At 45.2% G+C, this 20,699-nt stretch overlaps 1 protein-coding gene across 9 annotated transcripts in view; it reads right to left on the bottom strand.

Annotated features, from left to right (window-relative positions):
• The window catches only part of ARNTL (aryl hydrocarbon receptor nuclear translocator-like), a 75,449-nt gene extending 55,100 nt beyond the window's left edge, over positions 1–20,349 (bottom strand). For all 9 annotated transcript variants that reach the window (XM_014528602.1, XM_014528601.1, XM_014528603.1 and 6 more), the window contains exon 1: positions 20,277–20,349. The gene's annotated coding sequence lies outside the window, so the exon portion shown is untranslated. The remainder of the gene's footprint in view (positions 1–20,276) is intronic.
• Positions 20,350–20,699: the final 350 nt, after the last annotated feature.

The following is a 20,699-nucleotide window of genomic DNA, read 5'->3' as shown; positions in this document are numbered from 1 at the left end:
CACTCAGAGCCAAATTCTTCCAATTATGACCCTGTGCCAGTTGCCAAGCTACTGCAAGGACCTACTTGAAAGGCAGCCATCTAGGCCATTTCCTGATTAAGCTGCCCTGTAGCAAGGAACTGAGGCCTGCTGGCCTGCTGCTTTGGCATTGTATCTAGTCTCAAATTATTGTTCCATGTTCTTGAAATTAAGCCCTTTCCTCGTGATCAAATTATAATTCAGAGGTAAGTGAAAACTAACTGTCCATCCATCTATCCATCCATATGTCTGGGTCATGTGAGTGTGAGGATCCTGGTCTGTCACACATTGAGCTTAAACCAGATGGCAGAGGTGCATTCACAACGGTGTTTTTAATTGCCCTGAGCAAATCAAGGTCAAACAAAAGTAGGTCAGCGATGGCATGATAAGTGAGTCAGAGGCAGCTGCCCTTCTGCTCAATGGCTTCCCTCACTAATTGGTTTGGTCCAATTTAGCAGCAGGCTAAAATGGTCGTTTAAAAATCCATACTATCCCCCACAAGGGGCAGTGCGGTTGGCATTGGTGTCTAGCTGACTGCTTTGTGGCTCAGATGCCAATACAGGTTGGGCAGCCCAGCTTTCAGTGAGCCCTTAAAAAACTGCACAAAGAGAAGCAGGAGACTGCAGTGTGCCAGAGTCGCACTGAGAGAGAAATCGTTTCCAGCTCCTTAGATACCAGGATGCTCAAAGCAGGACCCGGAACAAAATGGGCCCTGGCTAGAGACGAACGAGCCTCCTTCCAACCCACAAGCCTTCATTCAGTGTCAGCTCAACTGGGGGAGTGCTCAGGGAGGGTGTGAACCCAAGAGGTCTTCCTCTAAAGGCCCCAACATGATTCCCAGCCCTAGGAGCTCAAAGTCTGAATGGGAAGCCAATTCGTAAACAAGTATCACCCAAAAGAGAACTGATATATTCTCTGTGGTTAGATTTTCCAAACTCAACGCTGGCACCTATACTTACAGGGCAGAATTGTTCAAAGAAGGAGTGTCCTGGAAAACTTGGAACTCAGGGGCCACAAAGTATGGAGCCTCCTCAGAGAGGCTCCTCTGGTGTCCAATCTAAAGTGGCCATTCCTATGACTCACACCCCACCCGTGGGTTCTGATTTGTTAATTTCTGAAATGACCTTGTTTCTTTGTGTCTCCTCTGATTAGCATATGAGCATCATGAGAGCAGAGACCCTCTTCTATCTTGTTCTCCAGTGTTTCCAGAGCAACTAGACCAGTGACTGGCTCATAGTAGGTGCTCAATAAATATTCACTGAGTACACAAATCCATGTCAAACCTCAGGAGGAGCATTCTATGTCCCAAACCCCCTCAATCCTCACAGCAGTGTTACGAGGTGAAATTCTTCTCTCTCCTGTGTAACGAGAATATCAAAGCCCAGAGAGGGTGCGTGTTTTTCCCAGCCCCACACATCTAATGAGTTGATAGAGCAAGAATTTCAAGCCAGGCGTGAAGAGTTCTAATCCTGACTTTGAAGTGAGCATCTGTTGCTTTTGTAATTTAGGAAAAGCAAAAAAGAAAAACTTTAGAGGAAAACCTACACTTCAGAAAGAGCTTTATATCAAATGATCTCATACATGAGGGATTTAGTTCCTGCGCCCCAAATCCCAGTTTCACATCCACCTTCAGAGGCAGGGACTACAGCTGGAGCAGAGGGAAGGACTCCAGAGCTCCTTTATAAAGGGTTCATTCCTGTATTTCGGTGGAACCCCAAAGGCCAGGCTGGGAGGGGAGAACACATCAGCAGTGACACCCACATTCCTGTCGCTGTTGGAAACAGCAGGCTTATTCCATGGTTTGCTGGAAAGATTCCCGGGAGAGGCCTACAAGCAAGTTAGAAGACTGGGGAGTGAAGGTACTTGAAATTTGCCTTCTCCCAGGAATTTGCTTTCACCCATACTTTAAAAACTGAATTTTTTTTTTAAAAAAGGAAAGAAAGCATATTTCTTAGTATTAAAATTTCAAAAATTTTTAAATTGGAAAGTAGAAATTTACATTTATCTCAATTTAAAATGCTAAGCCCTTCTGAAGCTCAGCATATGCACCTTTATGATATATGTATCACAATGACATTTTTATTAGTCTGATATTTGGGGCAAAAAACCACAACCACCTCTCCTGTCTGTCTGCTAGATGCAAGCTATGCTGGAATGTATGTGCAAATCAGCAGGTTCGTCTCAGCAAAATGGCCAGGCCAGTTCTAGTGTCTGAATAACATCTCAAATATGGGAAAGAAACAAAAACAGCAAATAGTATCAGTAAAACGGGTATTTCCAAATGCTACCAGGATGACCTAACAACCTTTGAATAAAATATCCTATAGAAACAGAAAACCCTTCCTGGTTATGAACGAGGAGCAGTGGGATGACAAAAGAGCACATAAGCTATCTCTCTGGATCTGAATTTCTCAACTGCAATCCGTAGGTGGCCTTTGGGGGAAATCTCTCATGAAAAATGTTGGGCTTGTGAGTTGTATATTTTTGGAAAGAGGCTTCATACATTTCTTCAGATTTACAAAGTGATGAGACCCCAAAAGACAGGGACGCCCACCAGCTCATTCTGCTGCTGCTCCTGTTTTCTTTGGACAATCCTACTGACAAAAACAACCATATAGGAAGCCCCGCTGGCTTTCACAGCAGGCAAGGTGACATTGACAATCAGGGAAAAGTGTCCGAGCGCTTGCCTGAACAGCCCCGCCATAGGGGAGAGCTTGGTCAGTGACTGAGAAGAGGGGACTGGCGGGAAGGGACCAAGGAACTGCTGAGCCTTAGCTTGACCCCGCTGCCCAGATAGGAACAAATGGCACAACCAGAAAGAGCAAGAGAGCAAACTGCGGGACCAGAAAGTCAACAGGCAAGATGTACTTGGGAGCAGCAGTGATGGAAGAAGAAAAGACATGGGTTCTGGAGTGAGGCAGGGTTATGTTCAAACTCTGGCTCCACCTACATACTAGCCATTGGCCTTGGATGGGGAAGACGATGATGAAGATGACAGCATCTATGATGACCTAGTGTAGCATACAGCAGATAAGTACTTATGTATTTATAAAACAACATGTTATTTCATTTAATTTTCACAGCAACCCTATGAACCCTCTCTATATTATCTCCATTTTCTAGATCTGAGAAAAGAAGGTTAAAAGGATTAAGTGGCATAGCCAAGGTCCACAGCTAGTTGGGATTCAAACCCAGGTCTGTTTGACTCCAAGCCCATGTTCTTAACTACTGAGCTCCGCTATAGTGTGGGGCCTCAGCTTCCTCATCTGTAAAAAGGATAATGAAACTCACCCCTGTAGGGTGGTGAGGGTTAGATAGAATGCATGTAAAGTGCTTAACATGGCACCTGGCACACGGGAAGCTGGATAGTGTAGCTATTAATGTCGTTTGGACGACATCTGGACCTTTGGAAGAGAGAGGGAGATGTGGGCGGTGGCATCTGGCTATACAGATGGTATGGCATTTCCTTTCACAGGGAGCAGCAAACAGGACTGGGCACACTGAACCAAGGTCTGGGGTGGTATACTCCTGGAGAGGGACAGAGAGGGGGACACCTCAACAAGATGGGCAAGAACGTGTTTACTCGAAGATGAAAGACTTTCCATTAAAAAGTCTTTGGAGAGGACTGGGAACTTTTGGAAGAAGAAATAACTCAAGCTCAAGAAGAAAGTTCTCAAGAGGCGGTACCAGACTGCACGCCTGGGCCTGGGCCGGGAATAGTGCCCATTGTCTGACTCCCTGATACCCGACAGAGCATGACAGGTCCTGTGCATGTTAGGGGTAAGGGACATGTTGAACTCAAGTTATCAGTAAACCAGCCTGAAACAGGGGCAAAACCTAGGTATTCTTTAAAAAAAAAAAAAAAAAGGAGCTTTTGTTAGAGCAAGTGTCCTTTGAAGTTATTACGGAGAAATGCACCCAGCACAATGACTATTTAAAAAAAAAAAAAAAAAAAAAAAGGAGCTTTTGTTAGAGCAAGTGTCCTTTGAAGTTATTACGGAGAAATGCACCCAGCACAATGACTCAGTGTGACCTGCAGTGTGTAAGATCAAGGGACCGTCTGCAGGAAGGAGTCAGGCTCACTGACACCACCACCTTGACTACACCCTTAGTGAAGATCGAAGAGGGGGCTTCTATGGAGCAGCAGTCACTCCTCAGAGGCCAGCAGCACTGCTCAGGACGTGCTTCCTGGGGCCGACGTCTGCCTGGGGAGAAACTCATCATGGAGTGTTGCCAGCCTCTCCCCAGAGAAGCTAGTCCCCTCCTGCTTTTCTTAGAAAGGAATCACTCCACCAAGTTCTCCCAATAGGAACCAAAGATATTCAAAATGTTTCACATTCTGTCATGGGTCCCCTCTTCTCCATCTCCACAGCTCTACACAGGGCTCAGGAGCAATTCCCTGGACCATTTTGACTGCCTCTAACTAGTTTTGCTGCCTCCCCCTCTAGTTCAGCCCCCGCATGGCCACCAGCTGGCTTTCTAAAATAAAAGTGCTGACCACGTCACTCACCTCCTGAAAGATGTCTACTAGATTCGCACTGCCCACGGGATAAACACTGAAGTCTTAAATTGCATAAACTCATTCATTTTTGCATTCACCCATCTAGTGTATGATGATCCCCTACTGTGTGCCAGGAGGCTCTGGTTTAGGCCCTGGAGAAAGAGTGGTAAATAAGGCAGGTAAGACAAGATCCCATCCTCACAGATTTACATTCTAGTGGAGTAAGACAAACATATAATATTAAGTCAGGTAAAGGTGAGTGCTAATGAAGAAAAATAAAACAGGGTATGAAGGCAGAGTGATGGGGTAAGGGATGGGGTAAGACAGTGCTTGTTTAGATAGGTGAAAGACCACTTGAACAGAGACCAAAATGGGGGAAAAGTGAGCCAGGCGAAAACATTGGGGAAAAGTGGCTCAGACAGAGAACAGCAAGTGCAAAGGCCCTGAGGCAAGAAACACAGTGGCTGGAATGGAGTGAGCAAAGTGGAGAATGCTAAGAGATGAGACCAGAGAAGTAGGAGGGGCTGGCAGGCCATGGCGAAGAGTTCAGATTCTATTCCAAGGATTCTAGGAAATGACTGATGAGTTCTGAGCAGGGAAGTAATGTGATCTTATCTACTTTTTAAAAGGTCACTCTGCCTGACTGAGTGAAGACTGAAGCAGCGAGGCCAGAGTAGAAACAGATGGGGTCATCTGGATGAGGGTAGGGAGGTGTGGTGGCTTTTAAGACATACTCTCATGAAACAACTATCAAGAATCATGAAGATATAATGTGAGGACTGAAGGAATGAGCAGGATCAAGAATGATGCTTATAGTTTGGGCCTGGGTAACCAGGTAAGTGGTGGTGCCACATAATATGGGGGGGTCTGAGACGCCCTTTAAACATCAAAGTGTGGATGTTGAGTGGGCAATGGTATGTAAGCTGCGGGCTCGGGAGAAAGGTCTGGACTTGTCAGCTTAAGGATGACCACAGGGATGTGGCACTCAGGTCCTCATCTCTTGGCCCCAGTTCCAGGCACGTACCCAGGTGTCACCTCCTCCAGGGCTCTCACTCCGCCCTGTGGCTCCTACTGCCTGGAATGTCTGCCTGGACTTTTGCCACGTAGACTCCTACTCCTCTCTCTCTCTCTCTTGTTTTATTATAAGAAGAAATTTTTTTTTCTTGTTTTAAGATACGGTACATTTTCTCAATGGATCTTGAATCCTTAAGTGAAATGGTGTCTTAATTATGAAAAGACAAAGTCTTCTCCTTGGGTTTCTAATCGGAAAGGGTTTGGTTTTTCTTTTCTCTTTCAAATATATTTGTTGGGGGTCTACAGTATGCCATGCTTTGTCCTAAGTGACAGAGAAAGCAGAGGGTAGATTACAAATGACTAAATGATATTTGTCATTGGATTGACAATCATTTGGTCTGTCTCTCCTACTCCTCTCTTAAGACTTGCTCAAAAGTCACCTCTTGTCTATGAGAGCCCTCCCGATTCCGCAGAAGAGAGCCACTTAGTCCTCTCTTTCCCCACGGCACCCTGTTGCATGCCCTGATGATGTCACAAGCCCAAGTCTCACCACAATCTATTTGTACCTTTGCTCCCTGAGAGCTCCTTGAGGGCAGTGAGTGTAAGTCTATTCCTCTCTGTGTACCACCTAACATAAGGCCATGGTGAACATTTGCTAAATAAATGGAGTTCTCTCTGCAAAGAAGTGCAAAAGAAATTATATCCATGTAAACTGACACTGCAGCTGCCGTGTGCAAGGGGAAAATGAGGCGCTGTCACTGAAGCACTAATAAAGCTCAATGGGGTAGAACCAGATCTTCCTTTGAGGAGTTTCTTAACACAAAATAGCTTCAAGAAATCTAAGAGTTGAGCATCTCAGGATGTTGGGAGGTGTAACTGTACCTGATAAAGGTGTTTTGGGTTTTACTGTGGAAACACCCAGCAAGTCCAAAGCCACAGCACTTGGGAGTTGGAGACAGAGGGAAGGACACGTGGAATTCTGACAGCGACCCTAGAGGGTGGTCCTATCTGCCCTCTTTACAGATGTGGACAGTGAGTATCAGAGAGGTTAGGTGATTTGCCCAGAGTCACAAAGCTGAGAAGACAGGAGCCAGGATTCATACTCAGGTCTTCTCGATACCAGTGCCTGTGTTCCTTCCAGCACACTCCACAGCCTCACTCTATGATATGAGGTCACATGGCGAGAAGGATCTTTAGGGAGCACCTGGACCCCAAACTGCACCAAGGAAATGTAATTCTGCAGAGGGGTGTGATTTTCCCACTGTGACTGAGGAGGAGTCAGCAGAACCCAAGCCGAAAACTGTCTCTGAACCCCAGGAGCACTGGGTCTGCACTCCCTCCTATAGTCCTCACAGGGCAGAGACAAAGCAAAAGGTAACATTTTAATGGTCTAACTTATCTGCTTACAAGTACCTTAGAAATAAAAGTGAGAGGATGGGAAATTGCGTTTTTCATCACTTATTACTGGCTGTGTGATTCTGGAGCTCCACTGATCTGAGAAATGTGGTCACCTCACCAAGTGGGTTACAGAGCCAGCAGCAGGAAGTGAACTGACCAGTATGTGGCAGCTCTCTCATTCCTTCAGACAAATGTTTGCTTCCCACCTATTGTCTGCAAGACCCTGAGCAGAGGAAAGGGAAAAGAACCCTAGAGTTGAACTGTGGCTCCCCACTTGTGTAATATTCAGTATAGTAACCTCTTTAAGCCTCCGTTTCTTCATCTATAAAAAAAATTAACATTCCCTGTTTTACAAAGTTGTTCTGGTAACTAAATGGGATGACACATGGCCCTGGTATATAGGAGTGACTCAGTAAACACCAAGTGGCTGGTGGTTTATTCATTGCCAAGAAAGAAAAGGAACTTACTCATAGAAAAAGGGAATGGAACAAATTAGCTACACCAAAGCTCTTGTGAAAAACTTAGCAGAATGAAGTAGCATCATACTCTAAAAATTTACTACAGCATAAAGAAAGTCTTTAAGAAATTTTTAGTGGCTGAGCATCTTAAGGTAGGGGAGAGAGAAGGAGAGGCAGAATGTGAGAAAAGAGAGGATGAATTTGAATACACCACTGTATTGGTAAGAGTCAGGAGAAGTTAAAGTATATACATAAAAAATAATGCAACTTTATCACTAAAGGATAAAGTGGCCTATTAATTATATATGGGCCTATCTTCTCTGTCAAGCTCCTATTCAACCTTCAATACCCTACTTGCTTGATGACTTCTTCCATCCCACCACACCTAGAGGTTAACTAATCATCCCTCTACTAACTGATTCTTATTATACCACCTCTGCTCATTAGGCTCCCCTACCAACACTGAGCTCCTGAGAATGAATATACATTGTATGATTCATCTCAGGGCTCATGTGGTGGCTTTCCCCTGGCTGCAGGATCCCCAGCCATCAGCTACCAGTTTGGGGCATCTCCAGAGGAGAAGTTTCTCTCTATAGCAGGAAAAAGAGAGAGGACTTACATTTATCAAGTGTCTGTTCTGTGCTGAACATCTCAGAGGCACCTTTGAATCTTAAATCATGTATTCCTCGAAATACCCCTATGAGGGAATTATCCCTATTTTTATAGAAGGGGGACCCTGAGTCTCAGAGAGGTGAATGAGGTCAACAGCCAAAAGTTTGTGATGCTAGTATAAGTGATGAGGCCAGGATTTGAACCTGGGTCTATCCAACTCTTGATCCCTGTTTTCACTGGACCAGACCACCCTGCCTGTGTCTAATGAAGCTGAGGACATCCTAGGACGATATGTGGTCTGGGCATCAAATCTACTGTCAGATTCAGAAATGAGGTCCATGTTAAGAAGCTTTGGCCAACACAGGACAACCTGTTAGCAAAAGCCAGACATCAGCTCAGAGAGGCAGAGAGGAGACTTTGGAGAAGGCAGGATTCAAAGTTTCATATGCAGTTAGCAGGTGGTAAGCTAACCATCTCCAGAGACCTGTCCTTTCCAAAGAGAAAAAGATATTCCAGACCAGCAGTTCTCAACCACGTGTGATCCGTTAAGGTTCCTCATCAAGAATTCACAGACCTGCCCTAACCGGTCTGGCTCAGTGGATAGAGCGTCAGCCTGCGGACTCAAGGGTCCCAGGTTCGATTCCGGTCAAGGGCATGTACCTCAGTTTCGGGCACATCCCCAGTAGGGGGTGTGCAGGAGGCAGCTGATCGATGTTTCTCTCTCATTGATGTTTCTAACTCTCTATCCCTCTCCCTTCCTCTCTGTAAAAAAATCAATAAAATATTTTAAAAAAAAAAAGAATTCACAGACCCTTCCCAAATGCTAAGGAAATGTTCTAAAACATGACTGTAAATGCCAGTACTCTGAGGAGAAAGCTGTGGACGAAAGTCGCCACAGGAAGTCTGGGAATGTCACTTCCCTTTCCGTTCTCCACCCTCGGCTCAGTGAAGGAAACATCCATGGTGTGCCGCAGGCAAAAAGCCTCACAGTGGTCTGACTCCACTACCTGTGGAATCAGAAGACTGTGTCCAAGGCACTGTCACTTACCAGCTGTGCGACACTCAGTGAGCCAGACCTTTGAGCTCAAGTGTCCCCAGATATAAACAGAGAGGAGAGGGGAGTACCTGCTTTATAGGGAGGCCATAGGGATGCTATGAGAACATACACGTAGGAAGAATGTGGTATCTAGGTGCTAGGAGGTGATGTAGGGAACCCTTGGTACCTCACTACATCACCTGCCACCTCCCTCTCCCCAGATCTCTTGGGCCTGCACTCCCTGGTGCAGCCATTTAGATGCTGACCCAGCCTTGGTGGGAAGGACGAGGCAGCCCTGGGAGAGCTGTGGAAAGGAAACTGATTTGGCTGTTATTCTTCCAAAGGCTTCCTGGCACAAGGACAATTTCTAGATACGTATTTAATAATTACATTGGTTACAGTAGTTGGGGAAAATTTTTGTCACCTTACCAGATGATATTCACCACCAAAATCAAGGTATGAAAACCATCTAATTACATCTCTAGCTTAATGTATTTTGAATGCTCTTCTAAGATAAATGTATCATTTTGATGGCATATTTGTGAATTTTTAAAGTTTACTTTTTTAAATACATGTTTAAGTAAAATCTAAATTATTGGAGTAATAATGGGACACTCTTGGGAGGAGTGTGAATTGGTACAGCCTTTTTGGAGAGCAATTAAGCAATACTGATTTAAAAGTTAAATGGCAAACTATTCAAGCCCAAAGTCCCACTTCTAGGTATCTATAGCACAGAAAATCTCATGCAAAAATTCACAGGTTTGTGCTACAATGTCCACAGCAGCCATGGTGGCAATGGCAAAAGATCAGAAACAACCTGGGTGTCTACCAATACAAGAATGAGTAAATAAACGTAAAATGCATCCATACCATGGAGTACAGCTGTTAAAAATAATGAGGCACGTTTATCTGCACATGTTGAGTTGAAGAGATAATACAGGAGTTGGAAGTTGGCTATAAGAAGGAAAGCTGCAGAACAGTATGCATAGGTTCTGTTTTTTACAGAACACAAGTAAAAACCAGTATGTTGGGGGTGAGGGCAAAGGAGACAGGGATTGAGAGGTGGGGGGTGGGGCATAAGCAAATGAAAATGTCCAGAACTGTACTCAACAAAGTCTCAAAGGTGCCTATCTTTGGGGAGACTGGGAAGAGGTCCAGAAGACTTTCTTCCTTTAAGTTAATGCACACCAGTGTTGTCTGAATCTGTTACAAGTGTGTACTCTTTCATGATGACAAAAGCAAAAAAATGTACAAGCTCAGAGGATAATCGTTTTTTAACTGTCAGTGTTGGCAAGGACTCGCGTAAAGTAACTACTGTGGGATGCAGCACCTCCTCCCCATCTCTGCTGGTGGCCACCAGTGCCGGGGTCCTCACTGGCTGGAAAGAGAGGAGGGAGGGACCTGCCTAAAAAAACAGCCACGAAGGAGATGGTATCCAGGAGGGAGAATCTCAGACTCCTCACCTATTTCAATAAGGATTCTGCCAAATTAAGACCATTTCAACCAGATGGCTAATAAAAAGGGCTAAGTGTCTTTAACTGTTCAAATTTACAACATCATAAATTACTGAATTAAGGCATGCACTTGTTTTCAACCTCCCTTAAATAGAGGCCATCAAAATTTATATCCTGCATTACCCAACATTTTATGTTGACTTGTAAGTCTTGCTGAGGACTTCTTAAGAACTGTTAATGAGAAATTCCCACAGGGAGGAGAGAAGATGACTGACTCTACTAAACCCAAAAGGGCCTACATAAAACACCACAATGGCCCCTTGGGTTATCATAAAAAGGACAACTTAGTGAGTGAAATAACCTTCTTCTCTGTGATCAAAGTTGCTAGTGAATATGTTCTAAATGAACGCACAGTGTCTGAGAGGTGCTGGCTACCTTTAACACACTCGATTACCTTCAGGCCAGGTAAAAGGGCAGCAGCTGGGTGGGGCAGGGCAAACTAGAGAAGCAAGTCCCTGAGGAGGGGCCGCTCCTCGGCAGGGCTGTGAGGGAGGATGGACCCAGTGCCACCGCACCTTCGATTTTCCATGAAGACCTGGCAATCCAGATGTCTAGACAATACCTACTAACTTCTAAAAGTTAGTCACTAATTTAGAAGTTTTAAAACATTGTGAGGATGGGCAAAATATATCTCCAGGCCAGATGCAGACAATGAGTAGAGTTTTCAACCCCTGCTTAAAAGTATCTACATTTCAATAATAGATAATTTTTGTTCAGTTTTAATTTTAGAAAGATGGGTGAGGCAAAAACACAGTATAGACGGGAGATAAACACAAGAACAGTTGATCTTAAAAAGATATTTCTAACATTTAGACAGCAATGGTAGTTGTCTATATCAAATATCAAATTCTGAATAATTCATTTACATTTAATCAGCTATACTAGGCACAAAGTTCTGAGAGCGAGAATTTCTCAGGTTCAGAGAGAAGTCCTACAATTTACTGTTAATGAACCTATAAGAACTTACTATACTACTATGTATTAAATGTTTACCGTTAAACATTTAAAATACTAACAGCGCCCATAGAAACACTTCTCTGTGCCAGGTGCTATTCAGGCATTTGGTACCCAGATCACCAAGGTGCATCACACAGCCTCTGGGCAAGATTCCAAAAATCTCCCTCCAAAACAAAAAGCAAAACAACAAACTTAGTCTCAACATCATAAAACTGTGCTCATTTTCTCCAAAGCCAAAATGATAACAGCTTTTTGTGCTAATAATAATAAATACTGCACATAATTTGCAACTCACAAAGTGCTTTTCTTACACCCTCACTCCTCACAGCCTATAACTGCATTCAGACTCTATCTCATCCAAAGTCTTCTTACGATTATCATTCACAATACAACTTTTTAAAAACAACAGTAATGGAGCCCTAGTTGGTTTGGCTCAGTGGACAGAGCATCGGCCTGCAGACTCAAGGGTCCCGGGTTCGATTCTGGTCAAGGACACATGCCTGGGTTGCAGGCTCTATCCCCAGGAGGGGGCGTGCAGGAGGCAGCCAATCAATGATTCTCTCTCATCATTGATGTTTTATCTCTCCCTCTCCCTTCCTCTCTGAAATAAAAAAATATATATATGTAAAAAATAAATAAATAAAATAAAAACAACAGTAACGGTAACAGATATTTAGTGTTTTCTCCATGTCTGGTACAATGCTAAGCACGTTTTCGTTTCACCCTCACAAGAACCTCATAAAGGTGATTACTATTATCACCACCCCAGTTGACAGGTGAGGAAACTGAGGCTTAGAGAGCTTGTGTGGTGTGTCTCAAGTCACATCCCTAGCAGGCACAGAGTTGACATTCTGAAGCAGGTCCCACTGAGACCGGTGTGATGAGTGCCCTTATTTAAAGGCATGCTCCTCGCGGAGGCAGCTGCCCTCCAAGCCCATCTCAGTTTGCAGCCAGTAAATGCACTGAAGGCGCAGGGCGGCTAAGGTCCTCCTCCGCTCCTCCCCCATGCCCCTTTCCCCACTTGGTCAGAAGCCATTTTTTTTTTTTTTTTTTTTGCCTGCTCAAAACCAGTGTCACTCGGAGCTCAGCCAGCCAGCCTGGTTCCGAGTTAAAGCTGTTTTTATCACGATGCTAGGATGTTGCTTGCCTCTGTCTTTTGCATTCTTTGACAAGTGAACGGTGGAGTTTTCCAGAAGCTACCTGTGATGTAAAGACAGACAGAAAGTAAAAGTAGGAGGACCAGCTATCTTCTGTGAATCCAGGCATTAAAGAGGTTCGTGAACATGTCAAACAATGCCACTTTTCTTACTATTTTTTCCCCTAATTTTGAAAATCTAGTTGTTTTTCATAAAATTATGGACTCATTACTGTTATTTTAAATAAACTGATAAAATGTTTTTTAAATCTCTTAGTTTTAACTTTCAATGCGGTAAATACAGGTAAGTATTACCCACTTACAGAAACGCTCTTTGGAGCCCAGGTAGGGGCTCTGAGCCCAGCGTCTGAGAACTGCTGGCACGAAGCTGTTGTTCTCAAACTCTGGCCGCATCAGAAACACCTGGAGAGCCTGTTAGACAGTGGTTCTCAACATTCCTAATGCCGCGGCCCTTTAATACAGTTCCTCATGTTGTGGTGACCCCCAACCATAAAATTATTTTCGTTGCTACTTCATAACTGTAATTTTGCTACTGTTATGAATGGTAATGTAAATATCTGATATGCAGGATGTATTTTCAGGGGTCGCAACCCACAGGTTGAGAACTGCTGCGAGGGCTCTGGAGGACCGGCAAGGTCCCCCTGGAGGACCAGGCTTCTTGGCAACAAAGCAAAGTAGCCAGTCCCCTGCCCAGCCTGCTGGAGTCTAGACAGGGCTTTCACATCACTGCTGCCTGAATGGGATCTCAGAAGAGGGTCCTGGCAGTCACAACAACCCCGTGAAATGGTCGCCAAGGTACCAAGGTGGGGGGCAGGGAAAGAGGAGGCACCTTCGGCTTGGGAGAGGAGAAAAGGTTTATTTAGCCATCAGCTATAAACTATCTATTATTCAAGGTGCCACATTAGACCCCCAAGAGAGGGAGAACTGGTCTCTAATGCATACAGGGATGAATTATGCAAGTAAAACAATAAGCAAGAAACACACACACACTCACTCACTCACTCACCAGCACAGGCCCACGTGCACACAAACTGCATCATGGATCAGCCACTCTATGTCCACCCTCACCCCTTCTGTAGACCTCTCAGCCTGACGGTACAGCCTGTCTGCCATATCACAGTGAGCACACTAGGAAAGACGAGGAGGTCATGATGACACATGGTGGTCAGAGCCATCCCCCTGAGTGTGTCCCAGTCCAGAGGAGCAAAGCGAAGGCTAGCTCTGTCCTGGGAGGAGAAAGGGGTCACTTCCTTACAAAGGGAGGACGCACGGTTGGCACAGTGGAGAGAAGGAAGGTGAGTGTGCAGAGGAACAGACCTGTTCAGGCACAGATGCTTTCTTAGCACAGCTGGCTCTGATTTGGAAACCGGAGGTGAGGGTGCAGGCTAAAATGTGGGGGGCCCTGGGAAACCCCTTTTATGTTCATAGCCCAGACTCCCATGATGTAAGTGGTTGTCTGGGCAGTCAGGCAGGCTGTCAGTCAACTCTTTGGTCAGGCTTCTGCTATCATGGGACAGACAGGGGCTGCCCAGTGGGGAACAAGGATTCACTAATCTAGAACGACACAAATCAATGTAAAATGTGAATAGTGGATAATGGGCTACTGGAATGCGTGGCAGAGGGGCCATGGGGTATGGAAGAATGGGTAAGAACACCTACCCACTCAGGCACTGGGGCCAAAGTCCTGCTCACATGTCCTCAATTGATCTGGACCTCAATTCCCTTGAATGCCATCTCTGGGATAATAATGATAACACTTACCTCAGCCAATACCTGCTGAGGCCCTAATACTAAGTGGTTACCCACCAAGCACTCTGAAAGTGCTGGCCACAGGGTGAGCAATCACTAGGCAGTATAAAAAGATAATGGTAATGGTGAGGATAAAGCCTTATCAGGGAGGTGGGAAAGGCTTCCCAGTAAGAGGCAAATCGGCTGGTAACTGAAGGGCAAATAGTCATGAACGAGGCATATTGGAAGGAAAATACATTCCATGTGGAGGGGACCAGCTTATGGAAAGTCCCTCAAAGGGAAAGATGCATAAGTATTTCTGGGCAAGGACAGCCGTCCCAATGCCTGCTGGAGCACCCTGGTCAGCAGAACACCTCTGCTTTAAGACGGCTGCTTCTTCTAGAAAGTCCTCCCAGATTATGGTGAAACCCCAATAAAAGCTGCATTCTCAGCTGTTTCCCAGGTCTGTGGCAGAACTAGGAAGTGAAGAAGATGCAACAAGCATCAAGCTGAAGGCCCCAAATGGAAACATGAGAATGAATTGCCTGTCTCATTGGTGCATTGTGCCAGCACCCATGGGGAACCCAGTCATGGACTGGCATCCCTGGGGCCAGAGCCTATGCCTCAGTATCACTGAGGACTGAGTGAAGATAAAGAGGCCGTGGGCACTTCCACAGAGGACCACTCGCTATCCTCACGCCCCCAGACAGAAAAGCATTCTCAGCTGAGCTGTGGGAGCAAAGCTGTCAGCTGCTAGCAAGAATTATTTTCGCTAATTTAGAAAATTTGGGATTCATCCAGGCTGAAGCTGGGCAGACCTCATTCCTAAGCATTTCTTGATGGATTATTTTTCATTTTGAATTGCTATTACTATCCCATCAATAGCAGGAGTTGTGGTTGCTTTGTTTTTGTTTTTGTCAGCATAAAGAATACAGAGAGGTTCAATTCCCTAGGCCTCGGGATGCTGGGAGACACAACAAACAGCCACAAACCCAGCCCAGAACAACCTATGCTGCACTCAAAACTGAGAAGAAGGGACCCCACCAAACCCAAGGGCCAATGAGCCTCCAATTTCATACACATCTGTTCATGTATAAATCTGCTGTTTGGCTGCACAAACAGACATTTCACTCCTTTACAAACATTTCCTGAGCCAGGTGAACTGTGCTGGCACCGAGAACCAGAGATAAACCCAGCCCAGAACAACCTATGCTGCACTCAAAACTGAGAAGAAGGGACCCCACCAAACCCAAGGGCCAATGAGCCTCCAATTTCATACACATCTGTTCATGTATAAATCTGCTGTTTGGCTGCACAAACAGACATTTCACTCCTTTACAAACATTTCCTGAGCCAGGTGAACTGTGCTGGCACTGAGAACCAGAGATTGTGTGTGTGTGTGTGTGTGTGTGGTCCCCACCCTGAAGGAGCTCAGTTTACTGAACATAACAGATAGTAAGTAAATCAACAGTTATGCTGATAGATGCTCAGGGAGAGAAAAATGCAGGGTGTTTTGGAACCAGGAGGAAGGTCATCTCCAGGTCACCGAGAAGTGCAGGGTGGGGAAGGACGGTGTCCGGAGAATGGAAACTTGACTGAGTTACCAAAATGGGGAGCAGGGGTGGGTCACTCCTAGGAGAGGGCTCAGCAATGGCAAAGGCACCAGGAGGCATAGGCTGTTGGAAGGTTGGACTGAGGTTAGAAATATGGGTTAGAGAAAAAGTGAAATGAGGAAGGTGGCCCAGGGCCAGATTATGAAAGAACTGTAGGCCCGCTGACGGGACTTGGGTTTTCTTCTAGAAGCAATGAGAAGCCCTTGGAGAGTTATAAGCAGAAGAAAGCCATGGTCAGATTTGTGAATTAGAAATATCTTGCTGATAGGAGTGTGAGAGTGGCATGAGGGAGGACAAAGATGGACACAGGAAGACAAATGAAAAGCCTGTTTAAAAAAATTCCCTACAATGAGTCCCAAAATGAAGGAGTGAAGAGGGAGAAGGTGTGAGGTGACAAATTAGAAAGATGGTCTCCACAGGATGTGGCAACTGGTGGGTGATGACAGTTGAGGGAAAGGACAAAGCCAAGAATGACTCCTACAGTAGACAGAACTGAGGGAGTGTAGTCCCACCCAAGGCAGGCAACAGACACACAGAGAGAGACACATTTGGTACCAGGGGAGGGATGAGTTTGAGATACCTGCAGGGCCACAGCTAGGAGTGATGGCTGGGAGGGGGTTTGGGGCTGAATATGTAGATGTGGGTGACTCCCAGATAGAGGAAGCAGTAGATGAGCTCACCTGGGGAGAACACTTAGGGTGGCATGAAAGGGACCAAGCAAAACTTTATTAAGCTAAGGACAAAGAAAACTGGCAAAGCAGACTGCAGAGGCTGAGGTCTGGAGGACAAGGAGAGGGCAGGCCAGATAAGGAGTGAGCAGACCCAGGACGGGAAGGGAGCGCTCAGCACGGCCAGAGACATGAGGTTTGGAGGGAGCCCTGCTGAGGGAACAGTTAGCTGGGTGCTAACCACCACAGCCAAGCAAAAGAATTAAACCTCAGTAGCATTATTATGACATTTTCCCCCAACAGTCTCATTATCTCACTTCATGTCTTGGTGAGGACTTCCTGATGACCCTAACTAAACTGTTAGCCCATTACCCTCCACCCGCCTCTCTCACTTTATTTCACTTCAGAGCATTACCATGCTGCCTGCCCTTGCACTACTGTGTATCTCAGACCTCTAGACTGTCTGACTGCCCCACTAGGACATCTGCCTAACGAGGACAGAGCACTTGTCTGGTGTCATTTCTATAACCACAGCACCAAGAGCACCTTGTCCCAAGTTGTCTGGCTCATTAGAAGCAACAAATATTCAGTGAGCACATACTACATGTCTGATACCATGTAGATGCTGGGGGCACAGATGCAAACAAGACAAAATAGGGCCCTGCCCTTGGAGCTTGAAATTGGAGGTGAGCAGAGAGAAATACCAAGTATCGAAACAGAAAGTAGATTATAATTGCCACAGAGCTAGGACCGAAATCCTACTGACATGCTTCCTTTCCAAGCCCAGGGCTGCCGCCTTCTCCAGCTAAAGGAAAACAGTATCTGATGAAACAGTTAAAGTTAAGTGTGAAGTTTGGGCTTCGTCTCTTCCAGAGATCCCACACTCCTTCCACCCTTTTAGTAGGTGCCTAGGAAGTGGAAACACCCACTAGAGTCTCTGAATATTTAACCGGAAGAGCTCAATCTGTCTCTAGTAATTCTATGTAAGTAGGAGGAGAAATTCTGACTGAGATGGGAGAAAACAGGGAGCAGCATAAACCAGGGGTCAGATAGAACTGGGTTCAAATCCCTTATAACCTTGGGCAGGTTATTCAACCTATGACTGGATTTCCTTATTGCTGAAATGAAAATAGTACTTCCCACGTCACAGGCTGTTGCAAAGATAAAATAAAGTGACAGCTAGAGAGTACTCAGCACTGTACCTGGTACACAGTGAGTGTTCCATAAATGGTGACTCTAACCCAGTTACGCCTGTTGCTTTTATTACTCTTTTAATTGCTATATTCACATAAACCAAACCACAAATGACTTAGAATTCAAACCAAAGAAGGTGCACTCAAAGTAATCAGAGCGTAAATTGATATCTAGTTGAATGACTTGAAGAATTACTTCAAATTACCATATTTGAGCAGACTCTGCAGTAAGAAGTTTTATTCCAATTTATTGGTCCTCCAAACTTAGGCAAATCTAAGTATTTCCCCAACAGATCATATCTTGTCTCGTGGCAAGAGTCCAAACAGGACTGGATTCTGCAGTGCAAGTTGTGGCAGAGCTATGCACACCACGCCTCAAAGGGAGCCTAAGAACACAATGCAAGCCCAATGTACACACAAACTCCCAAACACAGCTTGGCTCCAGAGAAGGAAGTGAGAACTGGTCCCAGCATGCTTTACCTGCCTCAAAGCTAAAGAACAGGTTACTTAGACATGCCAATACTGAAATCTTATGTGTCGCCTTTTTTTTACCACCCAAACTCTATGAGTGGTCCACTTTACTAATGTCTCTGATTCTTTATTCCTTATTTCTGTGCAACACTGTGCAACTTGGCTTCCTTCCACTTCTTCCTGTCCTCGGCCCCACTCACGGCATCACATATCTCAAGGCCATCTGTAACCACCTTGTCACAGATTTGGTGCCCTTCTTTCAGGTCCTTTCTCCCCGGTCCTTTTCCCTTCCTGGGACTCCCACCTTCCTGGCTCTGGTTCTTTTCTACCTTCTTCTTTCCATCCCAGAGTTGGGTGCATTCCCCAAGGCTCAGGCCTCTGTTCATCATGGGAGAACTTATTTAAACCGATGGCTCCTGTTCTACATCTCCAGGCCTACCCTCTAAGTCCAGGCTACAGCCCTGCTTTTCCAGTTGTCTATGAACCACTGTCATCTTGAATTCAATGTGTCTAAAACCAGACACATCAACCACGCTTCTTCACACCTGATGTCTCCCAAGTTTAAATTTTTATCTTTGGCTCCTGTCGTTAAGAAGCCTGAAAATCCTATGGTTCTTCCTTTGCAATCTCTCTTCGATTGGTCCTGTGCTCTCATTCTAACCACTCTTACTCACATGACCTCATGCCTGGATCACTTTGGCTGCCTTTGAATAGGGCTCATGCCTCTTGTCCAGGTATCACATGAATGTTCCTAACATGTCACTCTGCCATTTCACTTCTTTGCCCAAAATAATGTCAATAGTTCCCCACTGCCTACAGGAAAAAGACCAAATGCGTTAGACTGGCATTTAGGGATTAGAAAAGGAGTGGGCAAACTACAGCCCACAGACCAAATCTAACCCACTACCTAGTCTGTAAATAAACTTTTATTGCAGGGTGGGGAACATTTAGCCTGCGGGCCATATAAGACCTGCAAAACCATTTGGTCTGGCCCTACCAAAGCACTGGGGTGAGTTAATTGTTTGACCAAATATAGCAGGTTAATTTTTTTGTTGTTAATCCTCACCCAAAGCTATTTTTTGAATGATTTTGAGAGAGACTGGAAGGGAGGGGGAGAGGCAGAAAGAGAGAAACATCAATGTGAGAGAGACACATTGACTGGTTGCTTCCCACACGCTCCCTGACCATGCCCGGGGATTGTGCCCTTGACCGGAATGGAACCTGGGACTCTTCAGTCTAAGGGCCAACGCTCTATCCACTAAGCCAAACTGGCCAGGGCTAGCAGACTAATTTTTAAGTTAACAATTTCAAATGGCCCAGAATGATATTATAAATATCCAAATGGCTATTGGAAGAAAAAAAGTTCCCCGCCCCTGCTTTATTGGAACACAGCCACACCCACCATTTATGTATTATCTATGGCTGCTTTCATGCTACAATGGCAGAGTTGAGTAGCTATGACAGAGACCACATGGCCTATGAAGCCAAAAATATTTACCATTTCATCCTTTACAGGAAAGTTTGATGACCCTAGTCTAGAATAATCAAACACCAGCAGATCCTGTCAAAGTTCTTGCCCATGACTCCTTTGGATGAAGTTCTCTACAGCTGAGACCACTTTCACTGTGTCTTATGCCCACCGTTTCAAGCCCAAAAAGCTTATTTCTCTCCTCCCTGGACTTCTTCCTTCAAACAAAGCCAAAGTTCTACCTCTCCATGAGGCCATCTGCATCCATCCCCTGCCTCCCTGGATGGCCTTCTCTGGCCCCCTCTCTGCAGCTCCCACAGACGCCTACACTGACACTCCATTTCTGTGGATCTGTTCCTCCTTGACTACAAGCTTCTTTAGGGTTCAGGCTTGGTAACTTCCACAGAGCACCAATGACAACTACTGATCCTTGATAGCATAATTTTGTAAGAAGGCATCAAACAAACTTACCAATGAAGGCCTGGGATTCCACATTTGAAAAGTTAAGCTTGGGTCCAAAAGTATGCACTCTAGCCAGTACCACCTACAAAATAAGCCAATGAAATAAAAGTTTAGCTTTAAAATAGAATATTTATACATTTTCTTTAAATTGACAACTCCCAATAAGTTTGATTTACCTTCCTCCCAGGATGCCCATCTCTGCTTCTCTGCCTAGAAAAAGCTACTTATCCTTCAAATCCACTGAACAGTCCTTCCCTGGAAGCCTCCCCAGGGTCCTAGGCAGGCCAGGCACACCCTCCTCCCAGCTCCCATGGAGCTCTGGTGAGATGTTTATGGCAACACTCTGGCACAATGTAGCATAATTTCTTATTTAGGAAAGGGATTTCTTACACTGTAGACTTATCAAGAAAAGAGATTTAGTAAATTCATTCC

This window comes from Myotis brandtii, unplaced genomic scaffold (genome assembly GCF_000412655.1).
Source record: "Myotis brandtii unplaced genomic scaffold, ASM41265v1 scaffold642, whole genome shotgun sequence".
In the NCBI taxonomy this organism is placed as follows: Eukaryota; Metazoa; Chordata; class Mammalia; order Chiroptera; family Vespertilionidae; genus Myotis; species Myotis brandtii.
Note: the sequence above shows the minus strand (reverse complement) of the source record. Positions and strands in the feature narration are given on the sequence as shown.